Source organism: Podarcis bocagei, assembly GCF_964188305.1.
Source record: "Podarcis bocagei genome assembly, chromosome: 4".
NCBI lineage: Eukaryota > Metazoa > Chordata > Lepidosauria > Squamata > Lacertidae > Podarcis > Podarcis bocagei.
Genome location: NC_138128.1, coordinates 22,718,403 through 22,732,681, shown reverse-complemented (window position 1 = coordinate 22,732,681; position 14,279 = coordinate 22,718,403). Strand labels below are relative to the sequence as shown.

The following is a 14,279-nucleotide window of genomic DNA, read 5'->3' as shown; positions in this document are numbered from 1 at the left end:
AGCAAGCATCTGTTAAAAGTTCGTTTTATAGTTAATGCAGAGCAAGCAGGCCCAAGGAGTTAAAAATATTTCACATAATTCCTTAAGGGACGATGACTGACGCTAACACAAGTCTCAGAATGAAAGCCCAACGTTACTAGTGAACGCTCTGTGCCTATCGCAGGACAGAATGTTTTTTTCATAGGCTCCCAAAACTCTTGACCCCAAAGGGTTAGTAATACGGCACAGTCTATCCAAAGACACCTAGTTCTGGACTGCATCAGCCCAAAGATCACAGCGTGCTGCGTTATTAGCACAAATGGTTTCACACATGCAAAAATGCTGGCTGCAGTTGGCTGCAAAGTCCGGCTCGGAATGAGGAAAGATTAGGGGTGGGGGTGTTTCTGCCAGGGCCAGCCCTACCGGTGGACCAAATGAGCAAGATGCCTCTGGTGGCAGGAGCTGGGGCTTGTGAGAGGCAGCTATAGTGGTGCCTTCTGTCCTGCCATTCTCCCTCAGTCCTCCCCAGCCATTTTCCTTTGCCGGAAAACAGAGCTGGGTGTGCCCTGCCCAGTGCCCTCCAATAGACCCTTCTGCCATGACACAGTCCCTCTGTGTTGAAGCAAGATTCACCCATCAGTTTGGTTGGCTTGTGAGGCGGGGAACGGTGGCTGCCATTTTGTCTCTTCAGGCAGCAAAATTGGGGTGGGGGTGGGGCACAGCTCTGCATGGCTTCTTCCATCTCACGTTGCAGGAGACTGACACAGCGTGAACCAACAGCACTGCCTTCTTAGACATACATTATATTGTTACCAGAGATTCATCACATCATAAAGGTAAAGGTAAAGGGACCCCTGACCATTAGGTCCAGCCGTGGCCGACTCTGGGGTTGCTGCGCTCATCTTGCTTTATTGGCCAAGGGAGCCGGCATACAGCTTCCAGCTCATGTGGCCAGCATGACTAAGCCGCTTCTGCCAAACCAGAGCAGTGCACAGAAGTGCCGTTTACCTTCCCACCTATTAATCTACTTGCACTTGACGTGCTTTCGAACTGCTAGGTTGGCAGGAGCAGGGACTGAGCAACGGGAGCTCACCCCATCGCGGGTATTCAAACCGCCGACCTTCTGATCGGCAAGTCCTAGGCTCTGTGGTTTAACCCACAGCGCCACCCGTGTCCCTTCATCACATCATATTATTGTTTAAATAACCTTTACACTCTAAATCCTGCTCATTTTGGAAACTTGAACGTATTCTTTGAATAATGGGTTCCCTTCAGCAAGGCATAGCATATACCGTTCCGTCTTTGTACCTTGCAATATCTTCTTGAAAACAGGACTAGGTATTATATTTGGTGCACGATTCAGAGTCCAGCGCTTGTTAGAAAATTAGAGAAAGAGCATTTTTTTTCCTCCCAAGTTATGGCACAGCTGCCAGTATGTTGGGTTCTCCTTGATTACCTCGCAAGCAGTCCTTCAGTGCGATGCTTTAACGACAATGTAGGTTGTTAAGTCTTCTAATTAAAAGGAACGAGTTACTTGGGGGCCATTCTAAACATCAGCTTGCTGAGAGCATAATGAAGATGACATAATGGAACCATAAAAATGTCAAAGGAAAGACTTTAGAGGTCGTTATTGGCTGTAGTTCAAGGAAGGACATGCAATGCACTCTGCATTTTCCTGGGCAACCTGGGTGGGAGATGCTTGTCAAAATGTCTTGTTTATTTCTTGCAGATGCGATAAAAAAGGGGGGGGCCCATATTGATTCCAGGCATCAAGGTGTGGGGCAGGGTCTGTGTTTACAGCTGGAGATATTTCGGAGCTTTTGAATGTCTCAATTGCAGCAAAAAGTTGACGAACAATTTAGCATAAATAGGCATTTGATTACATTGAACACATTCCGAATCAAAAGGCCAGCTGCAGGGAACAGCATGATGGAAAAAGGTCTTTAAAGCTCTCCTCGGATTCTCTGCATTTGTGTGTGTGTGTGTGTGTGTAACAAAGTTTCAAAAGGAGGATTGTGTATGAAAGTCAGAGTGAAATAAAAGCATTGATTGTAAAGAGGTCCCCACCTGTCTCATCCTGGAGGTCTGTTTTTGGCACCTGCGGCCGTTTGCAGTCAACAAATGGTACCCCATAGATGGGGGTCAGGATCTTGTTTGCTTTCATTACTGTGCAAATCAAGTATGCTCCTCTACAAATGCTCGACGCTTGTGCAAAATCCCAGAGCCATTTACGAGGGGGAGTTGAAACTGCAAGAAGAGAAGCATCTGTATGCAAAGGATTACCAAGGCCTGACACTGGAAATCCTCAGCAACACTGAGATAAAGTCTAGGATTGCAGATCAGCCAGCATTTCTTGGGGCAAGCAGTAATACCATGTTCTGCCAGACAACTCATACTAGGAAGCCATAAATCTCTATAGTCCACTCAAGTTTGGCCATTGCTCAGCAGTAGAACATCCGCTTTGCATGCAAAAGGTACTTTTTTAATCCCCTGTATCTCTAGGTAGGGCTGGGAAACAGTCTTGTCTAAAGCCCTTGAGAGCTGCTGCCAGTCCGAGTACACAATGCTGAGCTGGAGGGACCAAAAGTCTGACTCAGTATATAAGGTAACCGATTGCGTTCCTCCATATGATTTACTAGGCTCCATCCTAAAGGAGACAGAGACATTTCCAGGGGGGAAACGGTGGTTGTTTTTAATCAAAGCATTAAAATATTAAAAGGTAATAAAGCAAAATGGGGAAAAACTAACCCATGCTTGCCAACACAAAACTGGGCTCATGTCTCAATAAAAATGTGAAGGTGCCTCTAGTGGCTGCTTACACATTGCCAAAGAAGAGGATGCAGCACTGCATAAGAAAAGCATATGCTAATTTATCTTTACACGGTAAATATAACAGAAAGCCCTTGGCTGGAGAGCTTCTGAGAAGAAATAGCTGTTCAAGCCCAATTGCAAAAATAAACACAAGAGCCCGCCTTCCTCTTAGAAGCTGCTTCACTCTGCCATGTCCTTTTAAATCAAAACATTACCTTTATATTTTTAGATGCAAATTTAGAAATTTAAATATAAGTACAATACCCTCACCAGATCAGGGGGACAGTGAGACCAGGTAACCTATGGAGTCTGCTTAGTTTGCTGTCCAAGAGAGAACTACTAGGGCTGAACACCCGATTTGGCTGAAGCCCATATCCTAAACCAATACCACAGGCTGTTATGACAGACTGGGGAACAGCTCTGACGGACTCTCAAGCCCTACTTGGACACTCCTTGGTACTCACTTTTTCTTTTCACGGTAGAGTGGAGCAGCTTCTAAGAGGAAGGAGGGCTCTTGTGTTTATTTTTGCAATTGGGTTTGAACAGCCATTTCTTACCTTCTCAGAGGCTCTTCAACCAAGGGCTCTCTGTCTTCTGAAACAAAGCTGTTTCTGTTCACACCAGGTGGGTGCATTTACTAGTGATCCTTGCAAAACTTGTTTGGGCTATGAACCTAGGAGTAAAATCAGCAAGACTCACTTCTGAGTAAGGAAGCAAGCGTGCTTATGATTGCTTCACTGTGATGGCCTGAGGCTCGGGCTCGGAACCAGAGGAGACTCAGTCTGCACCGGATCCTTTGCCTCAGGCATCACCTGAACCAAGTCTGGGGCCTGATCCTGAAGAGTCCCAGTCTGCACAGGTTCCCCTGCAACAAGCACCAGCTCAGGGGCCTGAGCCTGCCCTGGCTCCAGATGCGGGGATTACCTTGTTGCCTTGGGCCATGATTTACAGCTGCTCCACTACTGGTTTGGTCAGGGGAGGCTGAGGCGGCTTCTGGGTCTAGTAACCCACCGACGTCTCCCAAGCTGCAGAGACTAAGGTCTGAGAGAAAGAGAGACCTGAGTACTCGCAGGAGGAGTGCTCGCCTTTGGCTGAAACAGGGAGGTGAGTCGCCGGGGGATCAGGACCGGCCGTTACCCCGACAAAGATAAAAGGCTGTCGGACCTCGCCCCAGGTTGCGGAAGCAACATTGCTGTATGCTAGATCCTGCCTCTGTCCATGCCTGGTTTCCTGCCTCGTGTCCTGCCTTGGCCCTGTCGGACTGACTTCTAGCGGAACCTTCGGATTCTGGACCGGTCCTGGACCGTGTTTCACGGGTTACCTCTGGGCCCAGCACATTCACAAAGCTGCAGTTCTAAAAACACTTACAGTACTAGGGAGCAAACCTGTTAAATACAGGGAGACTGCTGAGTTTGAACGCAGTGGATTTGGCTGTATGTAATCTCGCTCATTATACAGAGGCAACCAATCTCTATAAAGTCAGGCACCTGACTGTCAGCGCTATTCTTTGCTTCAGAGCAATCAGTTCCGAAAAGCCTAGAGGAATGAAACAGTCTTCACCTGCCGGTGGAAGAACAAGAAGCAGGGAGCTGGCCTAGCTTCTCTAAGAAGGGAGTGCCAAGTCTGGGAGCAAACACCGAGAAGGCCCTCTCCCACGTCGCCATCAAACGTGCCTGTGATGGTGGCAGGATTAAAAGAAGGGCCTCCAACCAAACAATGTGGACACAAATGCATCTTTTAGGGATAAGTAAGCATTAATAATATAATAATTTTATTATTTATACCACACCCATCTGGCTGTGTTTCCCCAGCCCTTCTGGGTGGCTTCCAACACATATAAAAACATAATAAAACATCAAACATTTAAAACTTCCCAATACAGGGCTGCTTTGGATGCCTTGTAAAAGTTATGTAGTTCTTTATCTCCTTGACATCTGATGGGAGAGCGTTCCACAGGGTGCCACTACCGAGAAGGCCCTCTGCCTGGTTCCCTTTTCACTTTTCGCAGTGAGGGGAGCTGCCAGAAGGCCCTTGGAGCGGGATAGTGCCTATATTTGTTAAAATAACATGCGAAAATGCCTTGTATTGTGGAAAAATGCTTGCCAAATATGTAGATTAGTCAAAACAACATTAAAAAGGTGTGTGGGGGGGGGGGAAATCACACTAAACCGATGAATTTTCAGAAGGATTTTTTTAACACTGCAAATTTCTGTGGAAATGTACACAACTGAATTTAATGCTGGAAAAGTGAGAAACGGAGAGAAGCCAAAATTGATAGATTTGTTCAACCCGACTGCTTACCCTACAATGTACCCCATCTGTTACAAAGACCAACTACACCTCAGTCTTCGCTTCCCTTCTCTGATGCCTACAGACAGAACACATTCCATGAAAGGGTAAGTTTGTTTAAGAGCCTCGCTCTGCTTTTCTTTTGAGTTATGGAAAGAGGGAGGGGGAGAATGGCCTCATGTCCTTGTCTTTCAATCTGTTCTTTAGGTCAGCTGAATATACAGCCCAACAGCTGCACCGTGTTACTGCATTTCAATTACTTAAATGGAGCGCTCTGTTTTGGTGACACGTTTTATGGTCTTAACAGCCCATTAAAAATGTTCAGGGGAACATTTGCACCTTGCTCAGTGCTTAAGGTGTAGCCACTGCAAATATGTACTCAGCTGACTGACATCAAACAGACCCACCAGGCACCAAACAGATCCCTAAGATATTAGAGGAGAGGGGAGCTGAACCAAAACCACACTCTATTTTTTTTAAGTATCTAGGAAACAATACAGTGGTACCTCAGGTTACAGATGCTTCAGGTTACAGACTCCGCTAACCCAGAAATAGTACCTCAGGTTAAGAACTTTGCTTCAGGATGAGAACAGAAATCGCGCGGCGGCAGCAGGAGGCCCCATTAGCTAAAGTGGTACCTCAGGTTAAGAACAGTTTCCGGTTAAGAACGGACCTCCAGAACAAATTAAGTTCTTAACCTGAGGTACCACTGTACAGCGAATATCTGAGCAGATCAGTAACAAAAATGAAAATTGGAAGTGGTATTCAGTGTAACCAAGACTCAGGTGCTGAAAAGAAACTGTAGCTTGAAGCAGAAGCAATGCTGAATAAATATATTAAAATAATTGCAGAGATAAACTGAGTTCTTACATGCAGTTCCGCTGCTTGCTAAAGGCATTCTCAAATATCACTGCAAGATAAACAGCTTATTGTGGAGTCAGTGCAGCTTATGCGCACAAGTTTTTTTGTCCGCACAATGCCATTGTTATGAAAGCTTCCCCCCCACTCCTTTGCAGTTACGTAATGCACAGTTCTCTTTACTGCAGAAAATCTGATAAGTAAAAACAACCTATTATACGTCTGCAGTCGCTAGTCGTGTGGAAACTTCGTAGATCTTTTCGTGAGGGAGCACAGTTCGTCCAACGCTGGGCTCAACGTTGGCCATTTTGTTTCCAGGAAAATACGAGCAGGCCTGTTCCTCCAATTGCCACATTGAAGGCATATTTGCATTTCAACAACCCAGTTAGGAGGCTCTGTTCCCTCAAGATCTCCACACAATGTGTGTGGGGGGCAGGGGGGGGGTTAACTCAGACACTCAGCGCTGTCTTTAGCATATGCATCACTGGGGTGCAAAGATCCATCCAGCACCCCCAAATTTAATTTAGCCCCCAAATTAACTTTTATTATGCTTATGTCAGACCCCACGCTTACACCTTATCTCTTGTTTATGAAAGAAGGGAAGAAAAAGAAACAAACTTTTTTATTTGCTCATTTATTTACTACACACTTATACTTAAGTATACAACACCACCACACTTAAACTTATAAGTATTGTTTAGGTACCTACTTAGGAGAAACATCAGTTGTGTCAAGGCAGTTGCTGACCCTGCTGCTGCATAGCAGCTCAATACAATACATAAAATAATATTTTGATGTAAGAGTTAATTTCGTGTGCACGATGCTGCTGAGAATGACAAGCGCTTGTCGTTGAGTCTGACAAGTGCCACTGTTGTGAATGACAAGTGCTGCCGCTGGCGTGGCGCGTCTTTGCTAAATGAGCGCACAAAGTTGAAAGTCCTTTAGTGAAACAGTAGGTATACATTTCGGTAATACCTAGGTATATATGTATTTTATTTTTCTAGCTTGATCAAAATTATTTATTATTTCATAACAGGTAGATAGTTAAGAGCTTAGGCGGTTTCAGTGGCGGGCGCCTGGCGCCCCCAGAATTTGGTGTCCGGGTGCCCTGCACCCCTTGCACCCCCGGGTAAAGACGGCCCTGCAGACACTATAATTGCATCACCAGCAAGGCAGCAGCCCAGCAGTGCGTCCAGGGGGAGAGTGTGCATTGCGGGGCAGGCAAAGAGGAACAGTGCAACCTGTTGACGGAAATGGTACTGCGTACCATTGAGTACCACCAGGAAAAAAAGTACTGCTCCTAGCCATGATGGTTATGCTGGAGAGAGTAATGCTTCTAAATGCCCGTTGCTGGAAGCCATACAAGGGCAGAGAAAGTGCTGTTGTGCTCAAGTTTTGCTTGTTTCCTGCTTGGCAGGGGGTTGGACTCGATGGCCCTTGTGGTCTCTTCCAACTCTATGATTCTATGATTCTAGGCATCCGATTGACAACTGTGAGGACAGGACAAGCTATTGGCTTGACCCAGAAGGCTTTTCTTATGTTCTGACAAGGCTGGAGAGCTCAGTCAGTAGAGCATGAGACTCTTAATCCCACGGTCATGGGTTCGAGCTCCACACTGGGCAAAAGATTCCTGCATTGCAGGGGGTTGGACTAGATGACCCTTGGGGTCCCTTCCAACTGTACAATTCTATGATTCTCTGTTTTTAAGCCCAGGGGTCAGCAACCCAGGCAGGCCCCACAAATAACCCAGAGATGCATTTTAAATAAAAGGACACATTCTACTCATGTAAAAACACGCTGATTCCCAGACTGTCCGCCGGCCGGATTTAGAAGGTGATTGGGCCGCATCTGGCCCCCGGGCCTGAGGTTGCCTACCCCTGCTTTAAGCCAACATGCCAAATGCACACAGAGAACTATTGGATCTGAAGAACTCTTTTGGGAGATGAGCCCCGCTACCAGAATCTGGAAGTAGGCGCAGTCATGTCGTATTGGGCTGGGCCATTCATGGTGCAATTCTATACATGTCTACTCAGGAGTGAATTCCAGTAAATGAAATGGGGCTTGCTCCCAGGTAAACAGGGGGAGGATTGCAGCCTAAGTAAAGGCCGGAGTGGGCTGCAGGTCTCACACAATTTGGAAGACGTGGAAGAGCTGCAATCTTTGTGAAAGGGGCCCGCTGTGTGAAAGATGTAGGAAAGATTTCTGCTTGTTTTTCCACTAGTGAAAGGAGGAAAAGTGCCTGGAGCAATGGAGAGAGAGAAAGAAGGCCCCTCTCTTGAACACTCATCTGGCTGTTAAAGTGAGACCACCCTTGATATATTTACAGACTAGGGCCCCATCAGGCGACCTCTAGTTTGGGCCTTACAAAAAAAGAAGAAGAAAGAAATCTATGTGGGTTTAGTTAGTATACACTTTTGTTGATTCAGAAAGAATATCGGGTTTCAAACATTCATTGGGGAGAAGGTGAACAACTCTGCAAATGGCGATGGGGTCGGGGTGAGATGACCTGAGAAAGGGTCCTACAGTGCTGGCTTTAGAGGGAGGGGCAGCTGCCTGGGCCCCACACTTCTGGGCCCCTCCAGAATCTTGTACAAAATCCTGCCTGCCTCCTTCATAGTCAAGTCAGTCGCCATTAACTCAGCAACATTGCCAGTAAGCAAATCCCTCGTGGTTATTATTTATTAAATTGGTACGATGCCCTTCATCCGTAGATCTTGGGAGAAACCTAGGCACAGGGTTTCTCCTTTAAGCCAAGCCCATCCACACCAGCAGTACACAAGATCCTTGACTGGGAGCTGTCCTGCCCATGCCCACTTGCCCAATTGTCCATTTCTCCCAGGACACAAGTAGGGAGGAGGCAGCCATCTTGTTTCACAATGAAATCTCAACAGAGCGAAGGAGATGCTGAGCTTTTGGGCCGTTTCTGTTCACGTAACAGGATCACCTCTGGAGATCACAGCTTATTTCCTCTTTAGTACGACTTGCATTCGTTCTGACGGTTGGTATGATGTATTCAGTAACATTCTTCGCCCCAAGCTGCAATTACCCACAGCGAATGCATTGTGATGCACTCACTGATGATTTCATGGCGCCATCATAGAATCGCAACGTTGGAAGGAACCCTGAGGGTCATCCAGTCCAACCCCCTACAGGATTCCCAACCGATGCAGGAATCTCAAACCTATGGTGAGACCTGCCTGGTTGAGCAGCTGAGGGTGCAGAGGATCTCTGGCTGAGCCTGGAGCTTCCTGGATCAGCCAGAGATCTACGCCAGCGCAACTTGATCACCCTGACTCAGCTGGGGCCGTTTTAGCAAAGTTTGCAAACAGCTGAGAAAGGGAGGCGAGAGAAGCAAGGAGGGCAAGGGGTTGTTTCAGTGACAAAAGGGAACCTGGAGAGATGTGAGTGCCGGCAGCGAGCTGCCCTTTAAGCTTCTTTTTTCTAAATAGCTCGGTGGGTGGCTGGTGCTTGTTCATGAAAGGAAGGTTGACCTTCTCCATGGAGGGGGTCACCGGGAGGCGCAAAGAGGGTCTTGCTGGCTCGTCCTCCGTGTCAAGCTTCTCAGAGGGGGGAATTCTGAAAGACACCAAAAGGGCGCGATTTGGGGGGCTCTTCTGAAACAAAGCTCTATGGGTGTCTGTGCCGAAAGGCTGAGGTAATAAATCTCTCAGGGTCGGGCCAAATTAATTAATTTTTTTTTTAAAAAAAATCACAGACTTGGTGGGAGGGTCAGGGAGGGTTTAAACTTATGCAAAAAGGTTGGCCTTGTATTCTGAGATGGATTCCTGATGCTCCTGCAGGGAGAAGGGAGATGGTAGATCCCCCTAGCAAAGGTGGAAGTTAAAACTAATATAAACGCCATTGCTAATAAAGAAAACATAGGCCTTGCAGCAGAACAAGGCTACTGAGTGCTGAGGTTGCAGAGTGGGTTCTGAGAAGGAGATCACACTTCTGAATTCTTCCTTAATGTGAAACTCCAGTCAAATGTAAAGCCAGCAAAGCAGGGAAGATAAGAGGCTAGCCTAGCTATATTTCTGCTGTGCTGATTTTTCTACGTATTAAAGAAAGAGCATGGAGGAAACATGTAAAAATGGTATATCCCACCTGCAGTCAGAAATGGTGCAGTCCATTCACACCTTGCTGTACTGCTTGGAAGAATTCTGAGAGGTTGAGTTGACTATACCACTTGAGGTTGCAGGTGCGTGAATCCCATCGTTGTTCCCTGACATTAGCAAAAGAAAAACGAAAATCCTTGTAAGAAGAGGACAGCACAGCAGGGAGAGAACTGGGCTAGAAGAACCTTTCTTCCCAATGTGCTGATTTTCTACTTGCGTGGAATTTTCATATTAATAAGCAACTGGGAACTGTCTGCAGTCCGAGGCGGTACAGCAAGAAAAGCCCTGCTGGAGAAGATTAAAAGCCTATCTCGTCCACAGCAACCTGTTGTTTCCCACTCCCTTAGTTCTGCTGCTTATATAAACCAGGTCCTAGATGGCAAGCTCAGTCTTAGCTCAGCGAACATGAACATAAGTAGGAATAGAAAGCCATTGGGGAGGAAGCAAGGGCACCTAAACCTTGTAACAATATTTGCAGAGCCTTGGGGAGGTCTGCTTAGCACACGGGGAACTGTAGGAATCAGCTAGTCATAAACCTGAAGTCATCTAAGGCATAATTCACCAGCTTCTTCCTTACCCTTGGCAAGCTCCTGCAGCCATCCCGTCAAAGCATTTTATTGAGACTTTCCAAGGAACAAACTGTTAATTCTGGTGATGCTCTGTTCTTCTTCCAGAAGTCAGAGGTGCCTCCCAGTGGCAGAATGCAGGCTGAAGTGAAGCAAAGGAGGGAAACGTTTATATTATCACCTGCTTTTTTCATTATATTGCATGTGGTTTGGTGGCATATGTGAATGCATTCTAAATTCAGGGAGTTTGCTAAGAGCCATATTTATTTCAACAGCAACAGTATTGCCTGACTTACTTGAGAACCGGACATTGCAATTTCACTACTTTGTTCTGAAAGTTGCATACATGAACATTTCTATTTTTTTATTTCAAGAAAATTATATCCCACTTTTTTAAAAAAAACTTTCAGCAGTTTATCTCTAAGCGAAATGAGGTATGAACAAGAATCTATTATCTAGATGTGATTTTTTTCACCATGAATTGTTTAAAAAAGTAAATAATTCAACATTTGTCACCAATTGCTATAAAAGTGTTTCATTTCAGTTTGGGCTGAATTGTGTTCACAATCATGAGCATTGATATGTAGCTTTTCTTAAGCACTCGAAACATTTAACATATTTGAGCATTTACAGGCCAAGTAAGGTGAGCCTTTAATGTCATCCCAATATTGCCTCTGCAGGGATGAGTCTCAACAATGATGTTTTGCCATACATATCCTGGCCAACACAGAGAACTGATCAGGCATCTCCTAGCAAATACATAATGTGTGTGTGGGGTTTTTCTATGCTAGGAGAAGAAGGGAATTTTGGAACTCACAAGGGCATATTTTAAAGGTCTGACAGCCTATATTTCCATGCTTTGCTACATATTTCGCGATTTAAAAACTCTGCTAGGGTTCTGTTACCAAAGACTACTTGCCCCAAACTTGGTTCTTGGCATCCAGGAATTCTCTTTTAAATCTATATTTATTTTTTCCTTGCAATCATCAACATCTCCCCCAAAAGTAACAGAAGGTTGGATGTTCCAAGGCTGGAAGATAACTTTTAGCAATGGAAAGTTTGGGCAAACAAGATGGAGAGGGCAGGATGTCCTCTGTGCTCTGTTCCCTCGAGGCTAGAATAGAAATGGAAACATCATAACTTGCTCACTTTAAAACTGGACAGGGCGGAAAATCCCATGGAAAATATTATCTGAAGAACCTTTGTACATTGGCAGGACAGTGGACACGATGGACAAGAACATTTTCCCTTCATTTCTCAGTTCCTAAAATAGGCATGGTAGTTATTTGTTTTTGTTTACCTCCCTCCCATGAAAAATGGCCTTTCAATCATAGGCTAGATTTTCGGGGGGGGGGGAGTTGCTGAGGTGCGGGACACGTTTTTTCTGTCATGTTCTGTTGTTGTTGCCTCTTGATATCTTCCACAACTCCCCTGAGGATAGATAGACCTAGGAAAAATAATCAATTACAAGTGCATTAGCTCTCCTTGACATATGAAATCACCACTGCCCTATGTCAGGCCCAGCTACAAAGCCTTTAATTGGCAGGAGAAAACATGGGTGGATAAGCTTTTGGAAGGTTTCGTTCCATGCCCTGCATGCCTCTGTCCTGTGGGTAACCTATAACCAGGGGTTGACCTTAATAAGTAGTACAAAAACCATGATGTGAGCATCTTCAAATGAAAAACCAAAGCAATTCCATGTCTTGTCATGCACAAGGTAATATGTATAATTTACGGTGGTGTGCTGAGCTTTGAGAACAATGCATGGAGACCTCTACCTTTCCATATTTTGGAGGACAAAGCCCCCCATAGTAAGTGCTGAATTATTCGCTTTCTTACAACACATGTGAAAGTTATAAATGTCTACATTTTTATTCCTGCAGTGGTTCCTAAATCTCCTAATGCTAATATACGTCAAAACTGAGAACATGCTGGTAACATTGTGAGACTGTGTTCCAAGGAAGGCAGGTAATGTTCTGATAATCCAAATAAATATGGTTGTCAGGTAAGCCCCAGGAGTTAGTAGAAATTCAGCACCCACCAAGCAATTTTTAAAAAATGCTAATCTACTTTAAACAAACCTACCATCCCCCCTCTGTTATCTTTCTCCCTCTGTTTTCCTTCTGTCTCTCTCTAACCCCCCCCCCCAAAAAAAAACCCCTTCTACTTATCTCTTTCTCCTTCTCTTTCAAAACCTCTTTTAAAAGGATAATGAAGGGGGTGTTGCTGGTATAACCTGCTTCAAGCCATTCACAGGTCACAAGGCTGTCAGCACACCCAGGTGAAGACCTGTGCCACAGGGTAGTTACTAGTTTCCTGTAACACGTTAGGCAAGTTGCCATGCATTCTTGATGTTTGCTGTATTCCTGGTCTCAGATCTTTTTATCAGAAAGCCAATGGAAAGGGAGAGGCCTGGTATGTCCTTCCTCACAATGAGAGTCTTGTCTAGATGGACTTCTTTCACTACCAATATTTTTTTGCTGATCCTCAGAGTTCAGATATGCAAGGGCTTCTGGGTGTCCCAGACCATAAAGTTTGTACGTTTGACTCACCACACCCACCACAAAGGTAGGTTGGTGACAGCCATTTACCTGCAGTCAATCAGCTCTGCGTTCGGAACACACCTCATGGTTGACATGCTGAAACGCTGCGTACGTGTGTGAATCTCCAGGCCATTCTGAGCCACATAAAACTGCACGTATGGTTTGTGACCAGCGACACCATGTTCCTGAGCATAAGCACGCCCAGACCCCATGCTAAATTGATTTACTAGCCAGTTGTTTCCTGTATACATGTGGGTGGAGCATTATGTGGGTGGCAAATTTCATTGTTCCAGTTATGAGGTCTGAATGTAAGCATTCGTTGCCGTAAAGCCCTCAAGAAAGGACCGCATGTGCAGACCAGACAAAAACCCAGCCTCAAATAGACACCCCATAAAGTAGAAAATAGTTCCAAGAGAAAGGTCATGTGTCAGCTGATTCCCTGGGTGTGGTGACCGAACCATTCTGCTTTCATGTTCCACCCATTGCTGGCTTAATCTCTGTTTGTGGCTGTTGACGTTGGTTTTCTCACATGCTGCTAAAAATAGCTACCCTTCCTCAATGGGGAATGGTATAGTAATTGACTGGAGAAAGATTGTGAATGTAATCAGACTGCTGGTGTGTCTGATATGCTCTGGAGCCTGCAGTCGCTTTCAAATAACCTTTCATGCACAATTCAAGATGACATTTTAATATTTTTTTAGAGCTCAAAATGGCTTGAGCTGTGAAGGTAACCCCATCTCCCTATCAGGATTAAGCTCCTGAACAGGAACAAAAGTGCAAAGGTCAAGGTGAGATAAGGCAATGCTCAGAGGAATGCAGCAAGTCTAGGAAAGCCGAGAGGAGACTGGATGAGGTTCAGTGAATTTATTAGTGTGTTGCTGTGTGCAGTTCTGCTATCTGTGCAGAAAAGTTAAAAGGCAACAGAGATGTGTTACTGTTTATTGACTTAATTTACCTTTCCGTCCCACCTTTCTTCTACCAGGGAACTCAAAGTAGCATCCAAGGTGGTCTCTTATCCCAGCACTGACTGCAACTTAGCTTTAGCAAGATAGTGGCCCCATGTGCCTTCAGACCATACCGTGGGAACGAGATTTTGTTGGTTTTCATCGGCTTCCTTT

The 14,279-nt window shown here is 45.4% G+C and overlaps 1 long non-coding RNA gene across 1 annotated transcript; it reads right to left on the bottom strand.

The window, feature by feature from the left end:
• Positions 1-8,595: 8,595 nt before the first annotated feature.
• LOC308585185 lies at positions 8,596-10,728 on the bottom strand. Its single transcript, XR_014007128.1, has 2 exons — positions 10,042-10,728; positions 8,596-9,513 (listed from the first exon to the last, which is right to left on the bottom strand). It is a non-coding gene; the product is annotated as an uncharacterized lncRNA (long non-coding RNA).
• Between the last annotated feature and the right edge of the window lie 3,551 nt (positions 10,729-14,279).